Consider the following 26,009-nt stretch of genomic DNA (forward strand, 5'->3'; position numbering starts at 1 on the left):
ATTTTACACAAAAGTTCTTTCCTTGTTAAGGCTCATGAGCTGTGCTTCAAAAGGCTGGAAATAAAACTCAGCCATGCAAAGCCATAGAGTTTGGAATGATTGGTTTATTCCCACTTTGATCTTCCAGATGCCCTCCCTGACATTACAGTTCCCTCTCCAGTGACGTGGTTTTGTGTCAGAGGGTCTTTCCTCTCCATGAGCTGTTCTGAGACATCCAGGTCAACATCCTGTTGAATCTGGAGGAAAAGAAGGGTTCTTGAGAAACAGGGAGATGTGTTGCCAGAAAAGGAGTCTTGGCCAAAAGGATGGGATTGCCAGACTGCCTGAACTCTCACTGAACCGAGGAGCAGGCTGGCCCCAAGGATCCCAGCAATCTCCAAACAGCAAGAAATATTCCAAAATCTGGATCTTTAACTGCTTTCATTATACTAATTTGGTTTAATCTCCATTTCACTTTTTCTTTTAATACATTTTTCCGTATCCTGGGGCTTTACAGTGGATATTGCAAGGGGTTAACTCTAGATAGTTTTTTCCTCTATAAAGATTGGGTGTAGAAAGTTTTAGCTTTACTTTCTTATCGTTTCTGGGAAATAAAATAATTTAATGTGCCATATTTTCCTTTTCCTTCTTTCCCTTTTTAAGGACGTGTTGTAACCTGGTGCATGAATGACTCCTTGCTCAGATAAGACGTTATGTTTTTATCCTTGGACTGTGCCCCAGGCTCCCAGTAATGCCAGCATCAGCTAAGTTGGGATCTGATTACTTGTTCTTGCCTCTTACTCAATGTCAGGCTTGATTATGCCCATTAATCTGGTTGTTTGGTTGTGGTTTTTTTTTAAACTGAGCTGTGGGCACCATCCTGCCTGATTCTCAGCAGTCTGCTACTATTACAGCAAGATTTTTCATATTTCTATAATTCTAGAATTTTGGTGGGGTTTTTTTGGGTTTTTTTTCCTTCTTTCCCTTTTTAAGGACGTGTTGTAACCTGGTGCATGAATGACTCCTTGCTCAGATAAGACGTTATGTTTTTATCCTTGGACTGTGCCCCAGGCTCCCAGTAATGCCAGCATCAGCTAAGTTGGGATCTGATTACTTGTTCTTGCCTCTTACTCAATGTCAGGCTTGATTATGCCCATTAATCTGGTTGTTTGGTTGTGGTTTTTTTTTAAACTGAGCTGTGGGCACCATCCTGCCTGATTCTCAGCAGTCTGCTACTATTACAGCAAGATTTTTCACATTTCTATAATTCTAGAATTTTGGTGGGTTTTTTTGGTTTTTTTTTGTTTGTTTGTTTTGTTTTGGGGTTTTTTTTCTTTTTTCTTTTTTTTTTTTAATGGATTTCTCACCATTAAAATAGCCATTTTGGTATTTATCAAGATTTTGGGAAGCTGTGGCTCAGAGAGGAGAAATCTGGGCTCCTGCCCTGATCTTGTTTGTTTTTGTGATCTCTCAAAGTTTTCCATCCCTCAGTCTGATGTGAGGGCTGAGGATAATTTCCAAGGCAAGTTGTGGGATGAGGATGTGCTTGGACAATTTTCATTCTGGGAAAGACAAAAGGTTATAGAGCAAAATTCGTAGTTCAGGACCAGATTTCAGCACCACATCCACACTGATAATCAGGACTGACTTGTGGAGGATGGTGTTGAGGGACAGAACGTGGCATTTGTTCCAAACAGACGTCAGCACCCTGCTCCAAACCACTCCAGCACAAAAGCAGCCCTGAAGATGGACCAAACCTTGCTGAGGTTTGGGCAGTTTCCTCTTTTTCCTCTCCCTTTTCTTACACCACTTTCTGAGGAACAGCTGCAATCCAACCAGGAGCTACTCAAGGCTGGGGCTGATTTTTTATCAATATCAGGAGAAATCAAACTCACCCAGAGGTGGCCTCACATCTGCTGAGCTCACTGTCACAGTGAAGTGACAATGGCCCAGCCAAGAGCCAGGAATCTCCAGCTGGTTTCTTCTTGCCTTGCCATGATCCACCCTGGCAGAGCAGCCAGGGAGATGGGAAGAGAAGTCAGATCCTGCCCAGACTGTGGAACAGAAAGGAGGGATTTGAGAAGAGGCTTGTGGGCTTTGTCACAGACATATCTTATGAAAAATCCTTTTCCCAAGATCTTTTCTCCTGAGAAGGTGGGAAGCTCCAGCTTCTCCATGTTTTGCTGCTTTGGAATGTGATTTGGAGAATTGTTTACCCAGCATGGGAAATTGTTTTTACTTGATGGCCAATGACAGCCACCTGTGTCGAGGCTGTGAGCAGTCACAAGGTTTTGTTATCCATTCCATTCCTTTCCAGACTTCTGATGGATCCTTTCTCTCTATTCTTTTCAGTAAAATGCTGAAAAGCATTTTAATGTAATATATATAATAATATAATAAATCAGCCTTCTGAAACATGGAGCAAGATTCTCATCTCTTCCCTCATCCTGGAACCCTTGAACACAACCATAGAGGTTGGCCAGCACTTTGTGCTGAGGCACTTCCCAGAGTGCCTTCCTTGGGTGCTCAGGCGTTCACTCACCTGCACGGGCATCTTAGGTGGATAACCAAAGGCAAAACTGGTATAACTCAATCTTCCCAGTTTAGAAATGGATGTCAATCCTCCTCCATATGGACATAATCCTCCTTTCAATGTGTTTTCCATTTATTCCTGCTTTGACTCTGAGGCTGGATATAGCTGCAGGGTGCAGGGGAAAGGGGAGAAGGGAGAAAGAACGAGAGTTAAGTTTAATAAAAATAAAATGAGCGTTCAAAGTTCGAGCTCTGGGAATGAATCAGTGTGGATTCTCCTGTGTGAGGGCACAGGGCAGGCTCTGAAGAACACATGGTCCCAATAAGACAACACTCTTATTCCTAGAAATAAAACTCAGGTGCTCTTGGGAACGCTTGCTAGACAAGATGAAGTGCAGCAAAGATAAGGACACTTTGATTGATTAAGAGAGAACACAAAGTACTGTGGGCAGGGTGTCAGAAATAACATTTATTTGGCGAGGTGAGGGCTAGGGGAAGATGTTTGCAAGCCATGGAAGCTGCACATCCATCTCTGGAGGCTGATTTCAATGGAAAGTAACTCAATGCTGCATATGGGGAGAGGTGTCTGAGAGACTCAAACTTAATGAAGGACTTGTTGGTATGCAAAATGGTGAGGCAGAAGTCCCTACATGTATTTTTGGAACAGAAGTTTTCTTCTTTTATTCATAGAAAGCCATTGAAAATCCCCTACCACTGTTGTGAAATTTTCTCTGACTGAAATGCAGCAGTAATCACATTTTGTGAACTTGCAGGGTTCAGGAAAAGGATTTTTATGCAGTGAGCATAAATCCATCAATTATCAGGTGGTTCTTGGAATCAACACTAGCCATAATATTACCTACCTGGACAGGTGGTGTTGGGATAAAAGCAATAATTTAAAGACAGAAGGCAGCAAGGCCCTTTTCTGGGTAATATATAATTAGAAACTGTGTGTTTCTGACATTATAAGCAGTGTGAAATTATGTCCTTAACATGTAATTACCATGGCAGACAGGTCAAAGTTATCTAGACCAGATGTTATTAAATCAGCTCCCTCCTTTCCTGGGTGCAGTTTGGTATTTGTGATGCACCAAACAGTAAAATATTTCTTTCCATTTTCAGGTATTTGTTATTACAATGAACATTACATTTCTACATGTTGTGACCTCCACTGTGAGGGTCTCCTTGTTCTTCCAGCTGTCATCTCCCAAAAAGATTCTCTCTGTATAGTGATTATTCATAAATAAAAATAATGCAAGACATTTCTGAAGTCCAGTGATGGACAATGACCTGATGGACATGGGAAAGCATCACCCATCATTCAGGAGGATGGAGAGGAGAAAAAACCCCAAAAAATCAGGACCTTCACCTCCTTTCTCTGCGGACAAACTCATTTTGCTTAACTGCTGCCAAACACCTTCATTTATCATTTACTCATTTTGCTTTAGAACAATGAGGTTAGCTCTTACATAACAGCCCTTTGGAGTAAATAGAAACTTAAGCAAGCTCCAGTCACTATGCTGGAAAAAATCCTTTACAACAATTTAAACAAACGAACAAACAAACTGAAAAAAAAAAAAACCAAACCACAACAACAAAAGATCAAACCCAAACCAAACGAAAAAAACATTAAAATCTCTTTCCACCAGGTTGGAATGATGGATTCTGATCTTTACACACTGTAAAGTGCAAATCACCAGAGACCCCACTGCCAGCAGTGACTTCAGGCTGGCTAATTTGTGAAATTCCCAGTTATTGCACCAAATGTTCAGCACAGATGAAACCTGACTTGGATTTGGGGAATAACTCTGAGATGTTTTACATTTTTCTGATGACCAAAGGTCAGGCTGATGACTTGTTCTTTCTGAGTTCACTTAACTTTTGTTCTTGGCTGCAGAGCCCTTGGCCAGGGCCGGAATTTCAGAAGCACAAAGGGCTCCCTTTGATTGCCAAATGTGAAGCAGCCTGAATTTCAGCTCTGTTGAGAAACGGGAGCTCCCGCTGGGAATAACAACTGGATTTGTAAAGAAGTAGCCACAGGTGATTTAGAAATAAATCCCCCTTTTTGGACTACTGAGTGAAATCTGATTAAAATCTCATTTCCCTTACATAGGGTCCAATACCTTTTAAAAACTTGTCCCTGCCTGGCAAAAGCTTGATAGCCAATACCTGATAGCTCCATGCATCAGTTGGAATTTCTCTTTGTTTTCCATAAGCAGAAGTAAATTCTCAGAAATAAGACATGCCTGCAATATTTTTGAAAAAACAAAATTAATATTTTTCCTCACATCAACAAATACTTCTATCAGTGGGCATTCCTTGTGGATGTTTCAGAGGACTTCTTGTCTCTTTGCCTTTCTGGAAAGAGATCAGCTGATCAACACTTGAAATAATTATGGAAAAACAGGATAAAACTTCAATTAATAGGTTTTTTTGTGGAAAAAATTGTTGGTTTCATTTGTAAATGAACTTTGAATTTCACTGAAGGGAAGGCAATTAAAATATTTAATAATGAACAAAATTAAAAGTACTAAAAGGGTAGAAACAAAATATTTTGGTTCTTACGTTTGTTTGCAAATGTTGAACGTGGACTCAAGTTTGGGAGCCTTGGCAACATTTTAAAAGTAAAATTAAAGTTATGTCCCAGGTAGCAAAACTGACAAATTTGTGGGAACATCAGCCTCTGTCTGAAAATTTAAGAGTTTCAATAGAGATCATATCTGGCACAATCAACCCATGAAAACATCAACTCGTTTGTGAAATTCCACCTCACCCACCAAAATTATGATGGGGCTTACTTTAATGAATTTATATTGCGTTCCACAGGTGAGATTTTAGCAGTGTTTCACTCTAAGGCAGGGAAATGTTCTTTTTCCATTTATTTCCTACAAAGATAGCAAGTTTTTCCTACTCTGGGCTTATATGAGAAAATCCAAACTCAAATAATTGCTAGTTTGGGCTGAGGTCTGCTCCATCTTGGAACAATCCATCCCAAATTCCTCCAAGCTGTTGATTTATCCAACACTGAATAGAAACTGGAAAACACAGCATTGGAATATGCTGTCCAGAGAACCAAAACATGGGGAAGAAATCATAAAATAATCAAACTTGCATTTTTTTCCCCTCATTCTCCCCTCACTGCCCTCGGGATGAGTTGTTCCCACATGTTCATCCAGATTTTGTCCATCAGAGAACCACGAGGTTGCATCAGAGCCCCTTCTCCAGATCACCATCACTCAGTTCCCCTGATTTTCACCATCCCAGACTAAGATTTCACACACGGATTGGAAAAAAATCAGTATCTCTGCAACCCCTGAAGAAAACTGGAACGTCATAGAATTATTAAGATTGGAAAGGACTTCCAAGACCATTGAGTCCACCCGTTGCCCCACTACTACCCCACGTGCCACATCCACACTTTTTTAAATCTCTGAAGGGATGGTGACTTCACCGCTTCCCTGGGCAGCCAGTCCCAACACTTGATAACCCTTTCCATGAGGAAATTTTTCCTACTATCCAATCCCAGCCTCCCCTGGCTCACTTGAGGCTGTTTCCTCTCCTGCTGTGTCCAGAGGGTGATTCATCCCAAACTCAGGTGTCCAAGGGACCTCAGAGGAACTCCACATCAGTGCCAACCTCCCTCCACGGAGCTCACGGGCAGTTTAGGTGACTTCCACTCAAACTTTATGGGAGGTGAAGTCACAGAAGATAAAATCCCCCTGCCAAGAATGAAAATGACGCACGGAGCCATCAGGAATTAGGTTGGATTCCTCCATCACGGGTGATGTGGGCCCCTGACTAAAGCAAATAACAAACTGCAAATAAATAAATAACAAGGAGTAAATCGCAAACAGCTAAGAAATAAAAAAATAACAAATAAATAGCAAATAAATAGCAAATATCCCAGACAGGGCTGGCAGCAGGAGAGGAGAGAGGAGCCAGGGAGAGCATTACCTCACCGCTGTAGCCAGAGTAGGCATGGGACTCATCTGGAGCACTCCACTGCCTCTGGGCAAGATTTTGGCTTTTCCTGCTGAAAACTCTGTTTAGTCAGGAGCAACCAGCCTCGAGGAGAGTATTTGCTGTGACTCCCATGTCCCCTGTGAGCAACATTCCTGCCACCTCGAGCTTTCTGGGCTGCGGTGTTGACACTTCTTCAGCTCTGTCATTAGCTCAGCTGAGGAGAGAACAGAAATGCTATTCAAGCCCCAGCTCCAACGTGGGAGGTTAGGAGTGCAAATCCTTGCCTTGCACTGAAAACACGATGAGTGTTTTATGTTGGTGTTGTGCTTTCTATTTTAGGGAATGCCTTTGTTAGGTTACAAGCCCTTTCCTAGCACATAAAACACCATTTTTAAGAGGTTCTTCTATCACAGCTATACTCATTTATTCTGATCTGTAATCTCCCACATCCCCAAAAATTAACCCAGGACTTGGGTTTTGACTTATATCTTACAAATTTCTAGTTTTGGATTCAAAAGCATTTACCTTGTCCCTTGTTTTTCTTTTGCATTTTAAGATTCCTCTGGTGGAATCTGGATCCAGTTTGCTCACAATGGAGATTCAAATGTCACCAAAATTCACCTTTTGGATGTAAGGGTTATTTTATTTTTTCTGTAAACCATTCTCCTCAGTGTCTTCACACTGTATTTTTGTTTTATGAGATGAACCAACAGATTGTATTTCAGAGAATCACCAAGGGTGGGTTGACCTTTGACTGTGATCACAGAATCATCAGCAGCTTTACAGTAAACTGAACAACGTTCCTTCCAGGGAAATGAGGCAGCATTTCTTGGGGTAGTTTTGATTTCTGTTTCTGTCCCCCAGATTTTCTCTCTTTGCCCTTCTTCAGACAAGTTAATAATTCAGGACAAAGATGGAATTCCTCCAAAATGCTCAAATACCCCTTTCAGTGTTGCCTGCTAAGTAAACTAAGTGCAAATATAAAAATTTCAGAGAGAAGATAGACCACTCAAAAAAAGCCAAGACAAAACCCAAAGGTTAAGTCCATTTTATCTGCAACAATCCATTATATATTTGTACATCTGACCTCGCAGCTCATTCACACACACAAACGTTTTGTTGGAGCTCAGCATTAGGGTAAAAGGGAGAAGTCCTCAACCAACATTTTAAGCATTCTGGAGAAAAAATTTTCCATTTCTGCAGGGAACTGGAAAGCTGAAACAGGCACGAACCTAAATAAATATTGATTTTATTTTTAAAATTATGGATTACCTAAAATGTTTATTGTGTTTAAATTAAGGGGGCTTTGGAGTAAACATCTATGAGTTATAATAGCATCAAAGGGGTAAAGTCAAGAAGAAAAATGAGAAAAACTTCCAGAAAAGATCACAAAATTATAGAATATCCTGAGTTGAAAGGGACAAGAATCATTGAGTTCAACTCCAAGTCCAATAGCTTGTTCTAAAGTTCTGAGGCACAGGACCAATCCCCATTTTATCTCTTTTTAAAGCAAGAGAATGAGTAACCCCAGTAATTCTGGGTCTCACTCTTTATCTGTGCACCCAGAAGTCATTGAAAATACCCATCTCAGCTGGACATGGAGAGACAGAAAATGGGACTCATCAGCAAATATTTAATCCATCACTGTTGTTTAGTAGCTTATGCTGAGATTCCTTCACAAAGCAGAGCTCTGAGGGACATTAAGGCACTGCAGCCTCTGGGAATGTGGGAAAGAAATGCTGCTGTTGGATGGGGGCATTGTTGTACCCTTCCAGTCCTCAGCACACTCCATGTGTGAATCATCTCTAACAGGCTCCCAGGCCTCTATCCCAGGGAGACTTTTCCTTTTTTCTTATTTCTAGTGAGGGATAGCTTTTAAAAATGCTTTAGGGACCATAGAGAAAGCATAGGTACAGCATAAAAGTTCAGCAATGTCCATGAGGAAAGCTGTGGTGGTTCCTCATCAGTGAGACACCTCTTGCTCAACCCCAGGGGTTTCAGGATTATCTGTGCATCTGTTGGAGAGAGCATTTGGTGATAGAACAAAGGGGTGATGGCTTTAAACTGCAAAAATTAGGTTTAGATGGGGTATTAGGAAAAATTCTTCCCTGTGAGGGTGGGCAGGCCCTGGCACAGGGTGCCCAGAGCAGCTGTGGCTGCCCCTGGATCCCTGGCAGTGCCCAAGGCCAGGCTGGACAGGGCTTGGAGCAGCCTGGGATGGTGGAAGGTGTCCCTGCCATGGCTGGGGAGGGAATGGAATGACCCTTAAAATCCCTTCCAACCCAAACCATCCTTCATAATCCAAAATGACAAGTTATTTTTAAAGTATTTGGGGCAAATTCAGACAGATTTTCCTTTCTAAGAGATTCTCCCCCGCATAAAAAAGGCAGCGCACAGACATACTGACGTGTGGAAAGATGCTTTTCATGACTTTAAATTGAAGAAATTACTGTAAACATCCAGCTATATTTTCCCCATAATATCCACTTTTGAACACTTCAGTCTCTTCCAGACTGTCTTACTCATAATTGCTGCCCTCTTAGTGGGCATAGTGAAAGCAAGTGACTGTTTGCCAAGTGACAAACACCCATCTCCAAACCCCTGAGCCTCACAGATATTTTCAGGAAGCTGTAACCCCTGATAAATCTCTGCAGACCACTGAGATGAATAATATTTGTGGATGCATTTTTGAGGCTGCCATACTGGAGAGGTATTTGTGGATGTGGGCTTTGCCACTCACATGGAAAAGTATGTTTTCCCTATATCCATCCTATAGGCTATATTTTGCACATCTGCCTTTAATTAGAACCATTTCATATCTTCAGGAATATGTGCCATCGAATGAATCATTTAGAAATTGGAGTTAACCAGCAAATTATACACTCCTCTGTTTTCTTCATTCATGAATTGCCAGTGTCAAAATTCCCTCGGGGCAGAGTTTTTAGCAAATCTGGTGAACCCAAAGGTATGGTAAATGTCACAGGCTCGGGGGGACAGATCAGCCCTGCATTTTTACACCATACACCTATTTTCAACAGCTATTTTTCCACTGACACATGGAATAACCAAATCTCTGTCCTCCTGTTTGTTTGGGATTTTCTCCCCCAGATATTTCAGGGAAAAAAGTCTTAAATTGTGGAAGAGCTCTCCAAGCCAAGCTTCATTTCTGATTTCAGTGATGTTTAGAGCATTGCATGGGGTTGTTATTCCATGGTCCCTTGCTGAAACAGGTCACTGTGGCCTCCCCTGTTAAAAGCTGCCTGCCAATTACATTTTGCTCCAGGCCAGAATTCTGCATAAAAACACCAATGAATTACTAGCTGAGGGAAAAGGCTCTTTATTGCTCTTATTTATACTTCAGCAGCACTTAGGGGGTGGGAACTCCCAGCCCAGGTGTGCTCAGAAAAAAGAAACATCCCTGCTGATAAAAACTGCAGCAGACAAGAGGTGAGGAGGAGAAGGAAAAGGGAAACCTGACCAGCTCAGTGCCACCAAATAAAGTCACTGCATTGTGAGAATCACCCAAATGTGACCTCACTGCATGGAGAGAGTTTAACCAGCTAAGTGTTTGAATTAAAAAGGAGCTGATCCACAGAACTGATTTCAGCATGAAAATAATGGAACAATCCCTGAAAATTATTCAGCAAAATCTCACGAGCCGATGGAGTCTCCATGAACTGACCAAGCACTGGAACAATTTCACCATGATTTTTTTTTATTATTTATTTATACTTAAGCAGCACTTAGAGGGTGCTCAGGGAAAAGAAACATCCCTGCTGATAACAACTGCAGCAGACAGGAGGTCAGGAGGAGAAGGAAGAGGGAGAGCACACCAGCTCAGTCTCACCAAATAAAGTCTCTGCATTGTGAGAACCACCCGAGTCTGACCTCACTGCATGGAGAGTTTAACCAGCTAATTGCTTCAATTTAAAAGGAGCTGTTCCACAGAACTGATTTCACCACGAAAATGAGAAAGAATGGAACAATCCCTGAAAATTATTCAGCAGCATCTCATGAGCCAGTGGAGCCTCCATGAACTCGGAGAGAAACACCATCACCAAGGGATGGAACAATTTTTTTTCTGGCCTGAATTTCATTGATGGGTATACAAGGCATATATAAAACAAATTACCTGTCACTCTGGAACTCTGTTTTCCCAATTTTATACAACAGCTTGTCTCTTCTTCCTCCTGGACATCTCCAGCCTTGCTGCTTTCTTCCAGCCAGGACTTTCTAACTGGCATTGGCCCCCAGGAATAACAACCAGCCTGGCAGCCACAAGCAATTTATGCTCCACAGTTGCAATATTCCCTTTATGCACTTAGGTTTTGGCCCATTTTTCTCTCTAGAAGATTATGCAATGCTAATTAACTTTTTTTTTTCCAGGAGAGTTGATAGAAACACATCCAAAGGCATATTTCCCTAGGCAATAGCCTGCTTTAATAAATTCTGGTTGCACTGGAAATATTTGTATTTTAATCTGCAAAACAGAGATTAGGCAAAAGTTCCTAATATTGCTTGAGCACTTCAAGCCAAGGAACAACTCCATTGTGCTTTAAATTAAACATGTGATTCTCATGGCATTCTAAAGGGGGGTAGATAAATTTCTTCCCCAAATGTATGGTCCAGTTGTATACTCATGAGTTTAGATCGAGATATTAAGAAAATAACCAACATTTGCTGTGTGTACAGTAGGTGACACACTGATGCATTGCTAAACCCACCCTGCTGATCAAGTGGGTTTATCTTTGCAGAAATTTAATCTAATCCTTACCTGAAAAATAAATCCCAGACAAGAACAATAAGGCTAAGGGGCTTTCAGAGAAAGCAATTCTTACTTAGGCAAGATGGATAAATTAAATAATGAAACACACACCTTCAAAAATTATTTTTCTGTGTTCTTTAAACAGGCAGATCCATAGACATTGGGATAATCTATAGACAATCAGATTTAGTTACTGGATAACTTATCCCAGTAAGAAATACCCACAAATTAGGGGGGAAATCCCTTCTCTTTCTTCTGTGCTACAGCAGCAGCATTGAAACCACCTCACCTAAAGCAGGGTTATTCTGGATTTACCATCATTCTGAACAGAATACCTCCCAATTAAACCCACTCAGAACATCAAGAAATCCTGCTGGTAACACCAAAACCTTTTTGCTTCATTTGTTCTCACTTTTCAGTAGCTCAAGGACACTCAGCATCAGCCAGGGATACCCTGGTGAGCATGGGAACCTTTCCTGGTGCAAACAGAGCTTTTCCAAGACCTTGAGCACAGATATCAGCTTGGCTAATTGAACAAAGCCCACTTAAAAAACCTTGATCAAGCAGTAGATGAGGTGCTCAGGCTTTCCTCTCACTCCAGATGGCAGCAGAGATGCTGACTCACCCAGCAGGGCTGGGCTTGTTTCCTGCACCTCCAGCGGGGCTGCTCCCAGCGCCTGGAAACAGCTTCCCTCTGGAATGGAACAGGGCAGAACCCAGCAGAAAACACAGCAAGGGAGTCAGGAGTGGGTTCCGGATGCTCCTTCCCGTGTCCTGTTGCTCCTGGCCTCCTCCCCTGCTTTCCACGCAGCAGCACATGATGTTTGCACAGCCTCCTTGCAGAAATCACTTGTCTCCAGGCTGCAGCATCGGAGAGACAAACTGGAGGAGTATCCTGGAAAAGGAGGAATGGGTGATGTGAAACAGATGTTTTCTCTTAATTGCTTACTGCAGAGGCAGCCCAGTAACTAATCCACCTGCTGTGTTCCCACTGGGATAATTACTCACCCCGTGCTCCCAGCCAGCTGAATTTATGTTTTCCATGCCTCATTATATCCATCTCTGCCCAACAACATGCCCCAAAGTGCTGCACAAAGTGCCACACTCATACAAATACCCATCTCCTTCTCACCCAGAGCAGCTGTGGCTGCCCCTGGATCCCTGGAAGGGTCCAAGGCCAGGTTGGACACTGGGGCTTGGAGCACCCTGGGACAGTGGAAGGTGGATTGGAACAAGAGAAGTCTTAAGGTCCCTTCCAACCCAAACCATTCTGTGACTCTGCAGCTCTGGGTACAGAGCTAGAATGCTTTCAATGAGAAAAGGTGTTTTCAAATTGCTTAGATACAGAGATTCACATGGCAAGAAGGGTTTTCCAGAGAATCTGGAGGTGTTAATTAAAAATAATAGTATGGTTCATGTGAGAGGAGAGCTTCCCAATCAATCACAGCAGTAAATAATTCATGTCTGAAATCCCTGTTTCTTCTAAGACCCCTTTTGTCATAGGAAGTGATCAGAAACACACAGTGAAGGTTTCTGAGTATCCAGGTGATGTTAGTGCTGATTTTTAACTTGCTCACACATTGCTATTCTGAGTCACGTTCAGCACAGAGAAATGGTTGTTTTTTACCCATCATTTTCCCCAAATATTTCAAGGCTTGCACTCAAAGGTGCTGCTCAGTGAGGAGAGAAGCCCTTGGTAGTGAGTTCTGAGGCAATTAACAGTTACAAAAAGTTAATTGAATGAAGAAAAACAGAAGTTTCAAGGGATCTCTGCTTCTCACCTAGACTTGGAAGCAGGGGCATCCCACATCTCCAGTGCTCCAAGAGGAGCACTGGATCCTTCTCACTGCCAGAGGAATTTGATTTTGATGGAGTAGATGGTGCACAAGTGATAGGAGGAGAAAAATTGTCACTGACTGGACTCGATAGGGCTGGAAACAGAACATGACCTGAGCTCCAGGCTTGGTTCTGCTCCTTGTTAGCACAGCCTTCCTCTTTCCTTCTTTTCCAGAGAGCTACTTATTTCAGAGCCTCAGGCGAGAGCCAGCACCAGCTGGAGATAATTTAGTCCTACTTCACTAATGTTGATGTCTCTGGATTTAATATTGGCTTTTCTGGAACCCTCCTAGGGCTCTTTGGCTTGGCGAGGTGGCTCAGGTAGTTATCCTGAGCATAATATTTTTTTAACCAAGCGGGTGCAGATCTATTTCAAATACAAAACAGGAATCTGCTCATCCAGGACTAACAAAGCTCCCCAAACTCTTCCCCTGCTGAATGCTCAGCAGCCCTCAGCTCTGGGGAACATCTTCAAAAGCCTTTCAGGCTTAACTAAAGCCTGCTGGAGTAACACTCAAAAGTAAAATGAAGTCCTCAGAGGGAAAATTCAGTGGCTGGAGAGATGGATGTGGATGGAAGTGGATGTGCTGGGAATGCAGAGAGCTTTGTCAGGGGGGTCACCAAGGGCTTTGCTCAGTGGAAGAGGCATCCAGGTGCAGCCAGAGAGCCCCCAGTGCTCTGCCCATGGTTCCTGGGAATACCTGAGCCAGGGTGATGCCTTGGGAAGGCTGAGCTAGAACAGAGGCTGGACAGAGCTAAAGAATAAAGCAGGGATTTATTAAAAGGATCTCCTCAATGGATCCACCTTGGGCAGCACAAGAGCCCGGCCAGGGCTGCACCCAAGATGAACCCAAATGGTCCCAAAATGAACCCAAGATGAACCAAAATGGTCCCAAAATTGACAACTGGTCACAAGATCTCTCCCTGGGCTCAGCTCTGCTCCATGTGCACATTGCAGTTCAGTGTCCAGTTCCAGCTGCAGCCCCTGCAGTCCCATTGTTCTTGTTTTTCTCTCTGCAGCCCACGGGGTTTGTGCTCCTGGGCTGAGATTTGGATCATTTGTCCTTGGTGCCCAGCTGGAGCAGGAATTGTTTTGTCTCCCTGCTCTGTGCACAGAGCTCACCATCCCCTGATGTGAAGCTCAGACCCACACACTGAAGCAGCACAGAATGTGATAAAATAGAAAAGCTAAAACCTGAGGCATCAAGGGGACCTGAGCAATGGCCTAGGGAAGAGCTGGGATGGAGCCCAGATAGAGCAAGTTTTGAGAAGAGCAGACAATAAAAAGCTGAGGCTCACCACAACAGCATTTGCTCACACCCTTGTGCCTGGGGACAGGCACAAACCCATGAGCTGAAATCCCTGGCAAACCAGAAATCCAGAGGGAGATTCAAACATTGCCCCTTGCCAGACTGGCCATGGAATATTCTCCTGCACTGCTGCTCCTGAGCTCTGTCCAAGGGTGTTCCCAGCCTGGTGTATCTCTGTGCAGGATGATTTGGGACAGAGATGGAAAGGAGATCCCAAATGTGTCCCCATCACTGCTATAAACACCATGGGTGTTATCCCAGGAGCAGGACACAGAAAGGGCACAAAGAGACTGAAGAAACCTGTAGGTTTACAGTAACTTTGGTTTTCCAGACTCCTCTCAGTCACACCCAGCAAATCCAAATTTAAAATATATTTTTTGCTTTCATTTCTAACTGTTCAGTTGGATGCCTGCCTTGCACATGGGTGTGGTGGGAAATGTTGGTGTGATATATATCACAAACAGAGGTTTTCCTTCAAGCCTCTCAAAATCTCATCTGTTTTATCAGTGGCTGCTGTTACTTCCAGTTATTTATGCAGGTAACTGCAGTCCCATTACTTGCCAGTGGCATGGAAAAGCCCTGGAATTAACCCAGCAGTTTTGATGTCTGCAGTAATTGTACCCTGCCTCCTCTTTCATGAAGAGAAAAAAATTGCTACAATACTCAAGATAAAACAAATAAATCCAATATAAAAGCCCATCTAATTGAATTAAATGAAAGTAGCCTCTCAGACTGCCCTTTCTGTGAATCACATTATCTTCATGTTTACTGACTCTTTGACAGGAGACTAAATGATCCCAAATTTTATCAGAATAAATCAACCAAACAAAAAAAATCCCTTCTAAAAAGGACAGACGTTCTTAACAGTCATCTGGAACAGATTATTCCTCTCCAAGTAGCATTGTTGATACTGAAAGTGTTGTAACAATATCCTTTTCTAATGTGGTTCTGCTGAGGCTCCATCCATAATAAAACCAGTCAGTGCCAAAAAACCCACTTAGCATGAGAAGCTCCCCAAAACCTGGATTATTTGTGTAAGACTCTGATTTGACTTTCCAAGCTCCATTATCTGATGAAGTTTCTTTTAATATTTTTTAAAGGAGACCAAGGAATGAGCATCACCTCATCTGGGGAAATGTTTTTGCTGAACCATACACCCTCCAAGTCCTTGTAAATCCCAAATGCCACTAAAGAGAGATGGAGACTGGAAATCAAAACAATTTTCCCTGTTTCCAGCCTTGTAAAGCCTAAAATAAGTGCACCTTTTTTTATTTTCTTGAGTATAAGTTGTCAGCTGAGCAGTAGGGCTGCATTCAAAGGTTACAACAGATACAGCAGAATGTGCATCAGTCTCATAAATGATGGATAAATATCAATCAAAGAACGCCACCTTTACACCAAGATAGTCAGAAAAATCCAATAACATTGAGGGCTCAAAAGGAGGCAACTGAAACAAAACTACCCAGCAGAAAGAGCTGAACACTCACCAATTTTTTAGCTCAAATGGATGAAAGAGTGCTCTACCAGGATCCCAAATAAAGGCATTTCTACCACATTAATGGTGAACAGTGCTGGGAAGGTGCCTTCTCTTCCTAAAAACCATCTCCACTTCTGCCACCTCACAGATATTTGTGTCTCATTGCCCAGCACGTTTCTGTCCCAAGCCATAAAGAAGTGATCAGGGACAGAGAGATAAGGACTGCAATTCCCTAGGAAAATGGCATTTAAAATTATAGAAGTTCCATGATTTTCACCCTATTTTTACTTTTTTCCCATTGCTCACTTGCTGATCTGTTCCTGTCCTACTTATACAATTTCAGTTTCTCTAGATGTAAACGTTCATGGTTACACCAAAAAATAGTTATTCTTCAAACTAAAAGTTCTTCAGAACTTCATGGGGAAAAACAAGTAAAACATCATAACAGAGCCTGTTAGATGCTGGACATTACCAGTTCCAGCTGTTCTATCAGCCAAACACTTCCAAACCATTTAGCCCAGAGCAGCAAATCTCAATGAAAAACTGATCAAAAAAAAACCAAAAAGAGAAAGAGAGGGGATGAGAAAAGTCAGAGCCACTTCAGAACCTCTTTGAAGTGTTAGCCTGCTGTTCCCCGAGGTCACTGTGCTGTGCCTCAGCCCAAATGCCATCCCCTGGCAGAGGATGAGGAGCCCTGGGTGCAGCTCTGCATTGTTCGCGTGCGCACGGGGAGCGGAGCCCGCGCTCCGCCAGGAGCCGAGAACCAGCCAGCCACTCCTGTCCCTGTGGTTGTTGGCAACTTGTGGGACAAAACATGGCTTGGAGTCACAACAGGACCTGGGCTCCCCTCCCTCCAGCCCTGCCACCCTCGGTGGGAGCCAGCTGGGAGCCTTTCTTCTCGTTCTCTTTGTTGTCTGTGGTGCCTGATAGCAGAGGTCCTGCCAGCCTACAACTGGAAACAAGAGCTGTGCCTTTGTGCTCTGTCTGCCCAGAGATAGGGCAGTAATTTATGAAGCCAGCATGCCAAGGACTTGCCAGCAATGTCAAAAGCAAGTTCATAATAAATTACTCTTTTTGGGGCACTTCCTTCACTTGCCAGTGGAGGAAAAGCAAAGAAAAATGACAAAGAGCCCCTCTAGTTTCCTTCAGACAACTGTGATTTATTACAGGCGAAACAAGGAGGATTCCAAAAACATTACTCCTATAAGGGAAGGTAACTCAATCTCCAGCAAAAATAAACAGCCATGTTTAAATAAACCTTCTGAGAAGTGCTACTGCCCTTTTCCCTAGAAATTGGGGGAGCATTTCTTTGCCCTGATATTGTTCTGCTGTGTGAGACGCTGACCCAGGGATCTCATCTGCTTTGGGTGGCCTGGTAAGTCATCAAAGGATAAAAGGCAGAGAACAAAGGGGAAAATAAAAGTATTATGAGCTGCAGCTGAAGTGCCTGACAGATGTTGGGTGGCTACTTGTGGGAACTGCCTTCCATCTCTGGAGCAGAGGGTTCACCCTGCTCACTGCCCAGGCTCCTGCTCCTGGTGGGGAAGGGTGGGATGGGCAAGGTCTTTCCCCAGGACACCACCCCAGAGGCCACTGGTCAGTGGTTTAGGGACTTCCCCCAGCTCTCCCATGAACAGTGAATTCAATAAATCACAGCAACACCTAGGTCACATACCCTGCAAGGGTCCTCACAGGCTTTAGAGCTTTCAGCAGTACCAACAAACCCAGGAACAATCCATGGCTCAGAGGACATGGCTCAGAATCCATCCCCTCTGCACTGACACTCTCCTGACCTTTCTTTCTCCCTAGTGGGAAAGGTGGGAAGGTTAAATCCCACCTTGTTTCCTCCTCTCCTTTGGCACCAGGACGGCACACTGCCCAACACAACCAATAGAAGTGGGTTAAAAGAGTTTGGGAACAAATGCAGACCTTCTAGAGAAGCCAAGTCATGGGCATCGAGCCTGGCAAAGCTTCTGGAGAGATGGCATCCACCTGCCCACTGGCTGAAGTCCTGCTTTTGCTCCTTATCACGCACGCAGCACCCCAGCCTCTGCTGGCGTGATGTGTGAGAATTGCTGTGCTCCCCAGAGCCCTTGCACAACCACAGGATTTACTGCCTCCCCTCAGTGTGATCCCAAGGCACGCCCTCTGCCTCCTCTGCTGCTGGCCTTGCTCTTTGCTTGACTTCCTTATTCCAGAATCGCTCCCTAATTAACAGGAGCTATTAGGAAAACTCACTGCAGGAATGCCAGTCCCGTTCTCTCCACTGAGATAAGACATGATTAATGGCACGAGGCAAATTAGTTATACAGCTGCTGAGGTCTGGGGATCTCTTACTTGCTGTGAACACATCAGACTCAGGGTGGATTTTTTTCTTATTGAGCTTATTGTGCTTTAGGAAGAGAAAGGTAATTAAACCAGCCTTTTCTATCACACTTTAAAGTAGTAGGGTAAAGGAGTGGGGAGAAAAATTGCAAGACTTGTTCTTTGTGGATTTCTGTGATGATGAAAAGGCTGGCAAGGATAATTTATGAATTAATAGTGATCTGAGCTGCTGTGGTCAGCTGAGAACAAGAGCTCGCCCATTGCTTCAGGCAAACCAGGCAGGGTTAAATCCCTGAGGAGCCCAGGCAGCTGAGACATCCCAAGTGCAGAGCAGGCAGTGCTGCCAAGGCTCCTTTTCCAGCCCATGGAGACAGCAGGACACCTTGGCCCAGGCTCCAAAATAGCTGGCATGGCAATCAGGGAGCTGCTGTCCAAGAGAAAATGCCAAGGGGAGAGGCATGCCTGCAGTCTGTGCTATCCATCCATGGCTGGATAAACACCCTGAGGAAGGGTCCTGAGGACAACCACAGCCCTCACCTGCTCATTCAGTGCTAGAGGAGTCACCTTGGAGGTGTGGGACACCTCCCTTACCCCTGGGCCAAGAATTCCTCCTGTGTCCCATGCCCTGGTGCCAGCCCTTGTCTCTGTGGATGGCCACGCTCTGGCTCAGCTCTCAATCAACTCTCCAGACTGAGCTCTGTGACTAAAAATGCTCTGGGAACACCCTCCCCTTGTAGCCAGAGGCCCCTGGAGAAGGCAGGAAAAATGGAGGGATGCTCATGGGCCCAGGATGGGAATGAGGAGATGGACACCTGTGTCTCTGCCCCACCTTCCCCGAGGGCAGTGACGGTCAGCTTGCCCAGGAGCATCAGCAGAAGGGACACTGTGCTGCCCCAGGAATCTCCTGGTGGACATGGACGTGGGTTTTCAGGGGCTTTCTAACTGGGCAGCAAGCCAAAGATGGGAAGATTAAGGATCTATATTTTGGACTGAGGCACTGTGAGCTAAACCACCATCAACCAACATTTTCCATTGGTGACTTCAGCCCTAAGTGCCTAAACTCTGCTTGGGAGACCCAGCTGATCAGCCCAAGCCCCTGTGAGGCAGGAGGCACACCTGAGACCCTCTGGAACTCCTGGAGCACACAGCCTGCACAAATAACCCTGCAGGAAAGCTCCATTTCAAAGTAGCTTACAGTGAAAATAAAGCACTTCAGCACAAGTTGTTCTCCAGAGTACATACCTGTAAGCATGTGTTGTTGTGATCTTTTTGTATAATTTCCCAGACTGATTAGAAATGAACCTATTAAAAAAAAAAAGAAAAAAATATCTTCAGAGTGGTCAGGAAAGCCCCACCTGAGTCATGTTCTCTGGCTTCTCAGCCTGGGCTCCTGTGGTGTGAATTGTGTCACACATCCCAATACAGCTTCAAAGGAGACTCTTGAAAGAACTCAGAAACCACCACCATAAACTGACTAAAAGAGTATTTTAAGAAGTATTTTAATAAGTCAACTCAAATACCTTTCAGATACAACACTGAACTGCAGGGCTTTTTTCTTTTTTCCCCATGGAATAGTCAGTTTTATTTCCCCCCAAAAATTGAATACTTACACTTCTGATCCCAGTTCTTTCTGGCAGCTTTCACATTTGCATTATTTGGCAACACAGCAAGGATTATGAGGCTTCCTGATGTCCTCCTCCTCCCTGAAAAAGAACACATGGCTGACGTAAAGTTTTTGATTTTAATATTTGGGCACACAACCAGTGGGGATCTCTTACCTGCTTTGTTGTCACTTCTTGTGCTTTGCCTGCCTCACTGATCTGATAAAATGCAGTGCCAATGGAACAGATTTATATCAGGGAGGATTTATCCTGGAAAGTAGGATCCTCTCCCCATAAATATTCTCTAAAACGGAGAAGAAAACAGAGGAAAGAAAACACAACAGCTACCAGATGACAAGTTATTATTTTCCTGGATTGGTTGGAACAGGGAGCACATCCAGGTTATTGTGAAGGTTTGGTACCTCCTTAACATTTTTGGTTCAAAAGGTACCTCTTAGTCTGGGCCTTTTTGGGCAGATCACCACAGAAAAGGTGAATGGAAATCCACTGACTGAAGAGTGTGCATTTGCAACACTGAGAGATATCAGCCAGCCATAAAAGAGCTGTAAACCAATATTTCATATCTGTCACACCAGTAGCCATAAGCAATTTGTGATACTCTCACGTGCCTGATCCGTGACATCTTTTATGACTTTATCTGCAGATTTCCTCAGACCTGGAAGTGTCCAAGGCCAGCTTGGATGGGGGTTGGAGCAACCTGGCATAGAGGAAGTGTGAGGAATGGATTTGTAAAGAATTCTCCAAACCTGACAGAAAGCTCACACACTTTTGTGCATCTGTGTGCAAACACTGAGATAAGGTGTGCTGACTCAGGAAGGCCACAGAGTAGAGATGATATTGCTGAGAGAGAGATTAAACTGGAAAGAAGTTTTAATAAGTTTCAAAATAATGTCTTACAAAAATATTAGATATTTTAGAGAATTAGAAGTGTTAAAGATGCATTGTAGTTGGAGTAGGAGTAGAGAAAAATATAGGTGATTGGTGTTAGTAGTAATAGGGTGTCTCACTATTCATGGAGACTGATAATGGAATAAAATCTTTTAAAATGCCTCTCAGTTACCCCAAATCTAGAAAAAAAAAAACTAAAAAATCCATCAAGGAAGGTGTTCCTGGCCATGGCAGGGGGTAGAAAAAGATGAGGTTTAAGGACTCTTCCAACCCAAACCATTCTGTGATCCCATGATATTCCCAGTATCTGAGCACTAAGGCTATTTCTCTTCAACCCCAGGAAATTAAATCAGCCTGAACAAACCTGTGTCTCCCACCAGCCAGGTTTCACAGCATCCTGGAATGCTGGACCCACCATAGGAAAGGCAGGGGTGTGGAATTGGTGTCTGTCTCAATAAATGCTTCCTACCAAGCAAAGGCTTCACACCTGAGTAAAGACTCAGGTAGGGTCTGCTCCCAAATTACCTCACCTCTGCATTCCCACCTCCTCCAGGCCACTCTCCAGGCCTGCCCCTGATGCTCTATAGTTGATACAACCTTCTCTTATTATCCTGTTACTGTCTTTAAAACTTCCATCTCCTCATCACTGCCACATTTTTAGTAAATTTACAGGCACGGGTATTTTTTAGCTGTTTAAGAACATTTACTGATGGAAATTTAGATTTCCCTGGCAGCAGAGTATGGGGTTTGCAGCTGTAAAATTTAATTAAACCACTAAAGGAGGGATAAAATAGGACTAATTGTTGTGCCCAGGCTAAAAGTAGCTTGGCTGACATCACCTGGGCAGCAAACAGAAAACCAGGGAGCTCCACACATCTCCCACACTTGGCTGGAGACTTTGGTGCAAGGAAAGACAAACTCCCCACTGACCTGGATGAGTCTGTGCCCTCTCCACATCAGGAACAAAGACATTAAAGTCTCTCAAAGTCTGACCTTGAGGATGATCTTTCCTGTTTAATTTAACTGCCCTAAAACTTGGGAGTAGAACTGCAATTTCAAACTGGTAATTACTTGGCAAGTAAATAAACTACAGCAGCGCTGGACCCTGAAAAGTTAAACTAGCATGTGAGCTTTCATTAAGTACTTTATTCATACTTGTTTTCTACAGAAAACTTCCAAATTTGAATTAAAACAGAAGAGTCAGCAGGAGGAGAAAGTGCAAGCTAAGTGCAAGATATTTCTTTTGCTTTCAGTTGCTGCATTAAGAACAAGAAGCCAGGGGGAAAATATTAAATAAACACTAGGAAATCCTAAGGTTTTGATGTTTCATGACAATTGTTTTCAGATGGATAGACATGAAATAATCCCACATCAGACGAACTGTGGCTGACATGCCTGCCACCAGGTATGGTCCAAGAGAGGCAGATATGGAGGAAGTGGTGAAAGGGAGGATAAATCATTTAGCCAAAACCCACTCCCAGTTCCTCCAGTCCATTGCAGTGAGTGCTGAGGGTTGTTAACACCCACACCTCTCCACTCCGTGGTGTTTGTCAGGATTTTCTTCCAGCAGCATTCCTGAAAGGTCACCACTGGCAGAAGCATCCTGCTGTAAAACCTGTCCTCAAACACCTGCGGAACAAACTGGTTTTCCAGCAAGATCAGAAGCTGGACTGGGCTGGAGGATGCTGAGGGTGAGACCTGAGTGAGGAATTTGTGTTGCTCAGAAGCTCAGGGAGTTAAACCTCACTCAGGTGACAGCACCAGAGAGTGGCACTGCCACAGCTCCTCTTGAAGGAGCACCAGGGAAGAGCATTCCCACAGATCCCAGCAGGTCTCTGGCCACAGTCTATGGAGAGGCTTTGGTAGCCCATGGAATGGCACCCCTGAAGGTTTTCCATCTCTAGAGGAGATTGTTTTGAGCAGCACTTGGAAATGGCAGCATCAAGCTAAACCTGTTCAAAATGAAGAATCGACCTGGAGGAGCTAATTCAGAAAAGGGGTGTGAATTCCAGTAAATAACAATGGGAGATCAGTGTTCCTGTTCCTCACAGCTGCAGGAGGAAAAAGCCAAGATCTGTCTGTTCCAGGTCATCTGTTTCAAGACATCCAGGAAACAAGCTGCCCGTGAAGTTAGGCAGGACACTCAGGCACTCAATTTCATCCTGGAGAGCAAACAATAAGGAGAAGGAATTTCTTGCCTTGCCTTTCCTGAAATCTGAACTGCTGTTAACCAGCCCTGTTGAACAACAAACCCACGATCCCATCCCACACAGCATCTCTGGATTCAGCAGAAGGAAACCTGGGATTTGGGGATTTCTGTCTCCAGAGAGGGGCCCCCTTCTGCCATTCCCAGCCACGGAACACACCACAATTCATGTTCTCTACCACAGCCCTTTGAGGAGCAAAGGAAGACATTTCTCCAAGACTTCTGTCTTCCAGGAATTGAAACATAACACAGATTTATTCACAAGTTTCTTCCAGGGTTGGCAAAGGCAAGGAGAGTTGGAAAGGCAGGAGCATTTCTTGTAGGTGAGGTCCCTTCTGAAGGGTCCACATAACCCATTATTACCACAGCTTGCATTGAATGTTTCCTTTTAGCAATGAAATTTAAGGCTGAAATCTGGAAACATAACACAGATTTATTCACGTTTCTTCCAGGGGTGGCAAAGGGAAGGAGAGTTGGAAAGGCAGGAGCATTTCTAGTAGGTGAGGTCCCTTCTGAAGGGTCCACATAACCCATGCCAGTATTACCACAGCTTGCATTGAATGTTTCCTTTTAGCAATGAAATTTAAGGCTGAAATCTGAGCTCTTGGGACCCTGGTAACTTAACAACAAAAACTCAGCTCTATACCTGCTCTTTATTTATTCATGTATGAAATATGAAACATGAAATATCTGGGCAATATGAAGGTTGAAGCCAGATGATGTTTAAGGTCCCTTACAACCCAAATCATTCTATGATGCTATGAATTACAAAAATTTGAAGTTGCAAGCAAAATTCTGATGCTCTGCAAGCAACCTTCCCTTTTCCAGCTGCAGAAAACCAAAAGTCTCCATTAAAACCTTCCCTTTCCGTTTCCCTAACTCTGCTTGGAGCCCATCTAGCAGACCACCTCTACTCCTTTATTCTGGAATTTTCTTTGGAAGTTCAAGGAGCAGAGAGTGGCACTTTTTGCTGTGCTGTGGACAAAACCAGCCCCGTGCCTCAGCAATCTCCTATCCACTGCAGGACCTGCTTGTTATTCCAGCTCCTCCGTGGGATGGCAGGAGACAGGATCAAGAGAACCACAGTGGGTGTGCAGGAAGAAGGGGGTGACCTCCAGCTCTGCTCAAAGATGGGTGTTTATTGCTTTCCCAAGGAGACAAAGCTGAGCTCAGTCCCTTTCCTGCCAGCACTACTGAACCATTCTTATTTCCTGTATGTGGAGGTGGAAATGTCATGCCTCAGCCCCGATTTGTGCTTTTTATTTCTTTTCTTATTTTGTGGTTTCCATGTGCTAAAAGTGCCTGGGAGATGTGTTCTCTGTGATGGTGAGAGGCAGCTGCTTCCATGTGAGCTCCCAGCCCCGAAAGCAGTGCCAGCACTGAAGGTGTTACTGGAGGAAGCTTTTTTACTGCCAGGATTTCTTCTGTCTCTGGGGCTGAGGCACCACAGCAGATTGTTAACACTGCTCAGAGCAGCAAAACCCCCTCAGAGCTCTTTAGGCTCTGTTAAAATGGATTTATGACCTGCATGGGATTTTATCAGAGCACACAAGTCTGGGGTTTCTGTCCTGGTGCAGAGGATTAAACCCAAACATGAATCTCTCTCTGTCTGCTGCATCTTCCAGGAGCCAACGTTGGCACAAATGACTCTCTGCCAGTTCCTCCCTGACCAGACCAGCAGTTTAACCCCTTTTTGAAATACAAAAACTAGATTTAGTTCCCATTAGAGTCAGGGCTGATTACCCTGGCCCTTCACTCTTGACAAGGGCACGAGGGCAGCAGTGATATCCAGCAGCAGCAGAGTCACCAAGGAAGATCCATGCAGGAACCAGCTGCCCAAAATAAGTTCCAAACCCTCAGTTATTGCCCTGGAACACACGGGAATAGTTTAATAAATCTGAGAATTTCAGTGGAAGGGAGAGCTGGAGGGCAAAGGCTCAGAGCCAGTGTAAGAACTTGAGCAAGGGGCATTATAATGACATTAATGTTTATTATAATTACACCAGTAATTGTACTCAGGGAGATGATTTCTGCTTCTTTTGTGTTAGATACAAAAGGTAGAGTTCAGTTTATCTGCTTTCAATTACAAACATCTCCAAAAGGAGAAAACCTTCAAGGCACAATAGATATCCTATTTACAGATAATTTCCCTAGGGAATGATCCATATTTTTACCTTCAAAAAAGCAATTAAAGAGTATCATCCAACCAAATATCATCTCACCTCTGACCAGCACACCCTTCCTCTTGGTGAAACCCCTACAAATCCAATTTTGTGCTATGGAAACAAAGAATTGTCCCAAATCATGTTACTCTTTTTAACTCGGGCTGTGTTTAACAAAACAATTGTCATAAATATTTCAGATATCCTAAAGCTGAAACAACTCACTGAGCTACTGAGTGAAAAAAGATCAAATGAAAAAAAAGATGAGTCTGGCAGTATGATTTCATTAAGAAGCAAGTTCAACTTGCAGTGGGGACAGCAAAAATAGGAAAAAACCTCCCAAGAGCTCCACAGTGCAGCCCCTGCTGCCCTGAAAAAATGAGAAATCATCCAATGGAGCAGGGAAATCTGAGACTGATGTCGCTTCTTGCAAACTTATAGCCCAATTAGAGAAGCCACAGGGAGAGTAGACAGCTCCTCTTGACAGCAAACCCAGGAACTACTAAAGTCCCAGCATAAATTACTGCATTTCCAAAGCCATCATGTAATTTAAAACATCCCTTCAGATATGGAGCAGGGGAAAATCTTCCATAGGAAATAGATCAGGAACTCCTTTTCATTCCCTGCTTCTTAGAACTTTCCAATGAAGGGATTTTCTTTTTTTCTTAATTTTGAAATATTGTTATCTTCTCAAAAGCAAGAGTATATTATCTAGAAGCTTGATTTTCTACAAATAAATATTACCAAAAAATAAGGGAAGAATTGTACCTAATTTTTGGCTGCTTTAGTTCCTTTTCTGGGATGATCTTGCAAAGTGGTTTACACATCCCTCAGCATCTTCTCCTAGAAATAAAATAAAATAAATAAATAAATCTGCCTTTTAGGGTGTTTCTATTTAAAACAAACCCAGAAATAACCCCACTTCACCCTCCACTTTTGCCAAA

General features: G+C 43.6%; 1 long non-coding RNA gene across 1 annotated transcript in view; it reads right to left on the reverse strand.

The window, feature by feature from the left end:
* Positions 1 to 5,144: 5,144 nt before the first annotated feature.
* LOC120507928 overlaps positions 5,145 to 26,009 on the reverse strand; it is a 48,382-nt gene continuing 27,517 nt past the window's right edge. Inside the window, exons 9-15 of the long non-coding RNA XR_005628875.1 lie at positions 25,834 to 25,908; positions 19,798 to 19,890; positions 19,430 to 19,489; positions 11,865 to 12,134; positions 6,466 to 6,688; positions 6,053 to 6,230; positions 5,145 to 5,834 (exon numbers count right to left, since the gene is read on the reverse strand). This is a non-coding gene — a long non-coding RNA (uncharacterized LOC120507928). The remainder of the gene's footprint in view (positions 5,835 to 6,052; positions 6,231 to 6,465; positions 6,689 to 11,864; positions 12,135 to 19,429; positions 19,490 to 19,797; positions 19,891 to 25,833; positions 25,909 to 26,009) is intronic.

Source organism: Passer montanus, unplaced genomic scaffold (assembly GCF_014805655.1).
Source record: "Passer montanus isolate IOZ18808 unplaced genomic scaffold, ASM1480565v1 scaffold45, whole genome shotgun sequence".
Taxonomy (NCBI): Eukaryota; Metazoa; Chordata; class Aves; order Passeriformes; family Passeridae; genus Passer; species Passer montanus.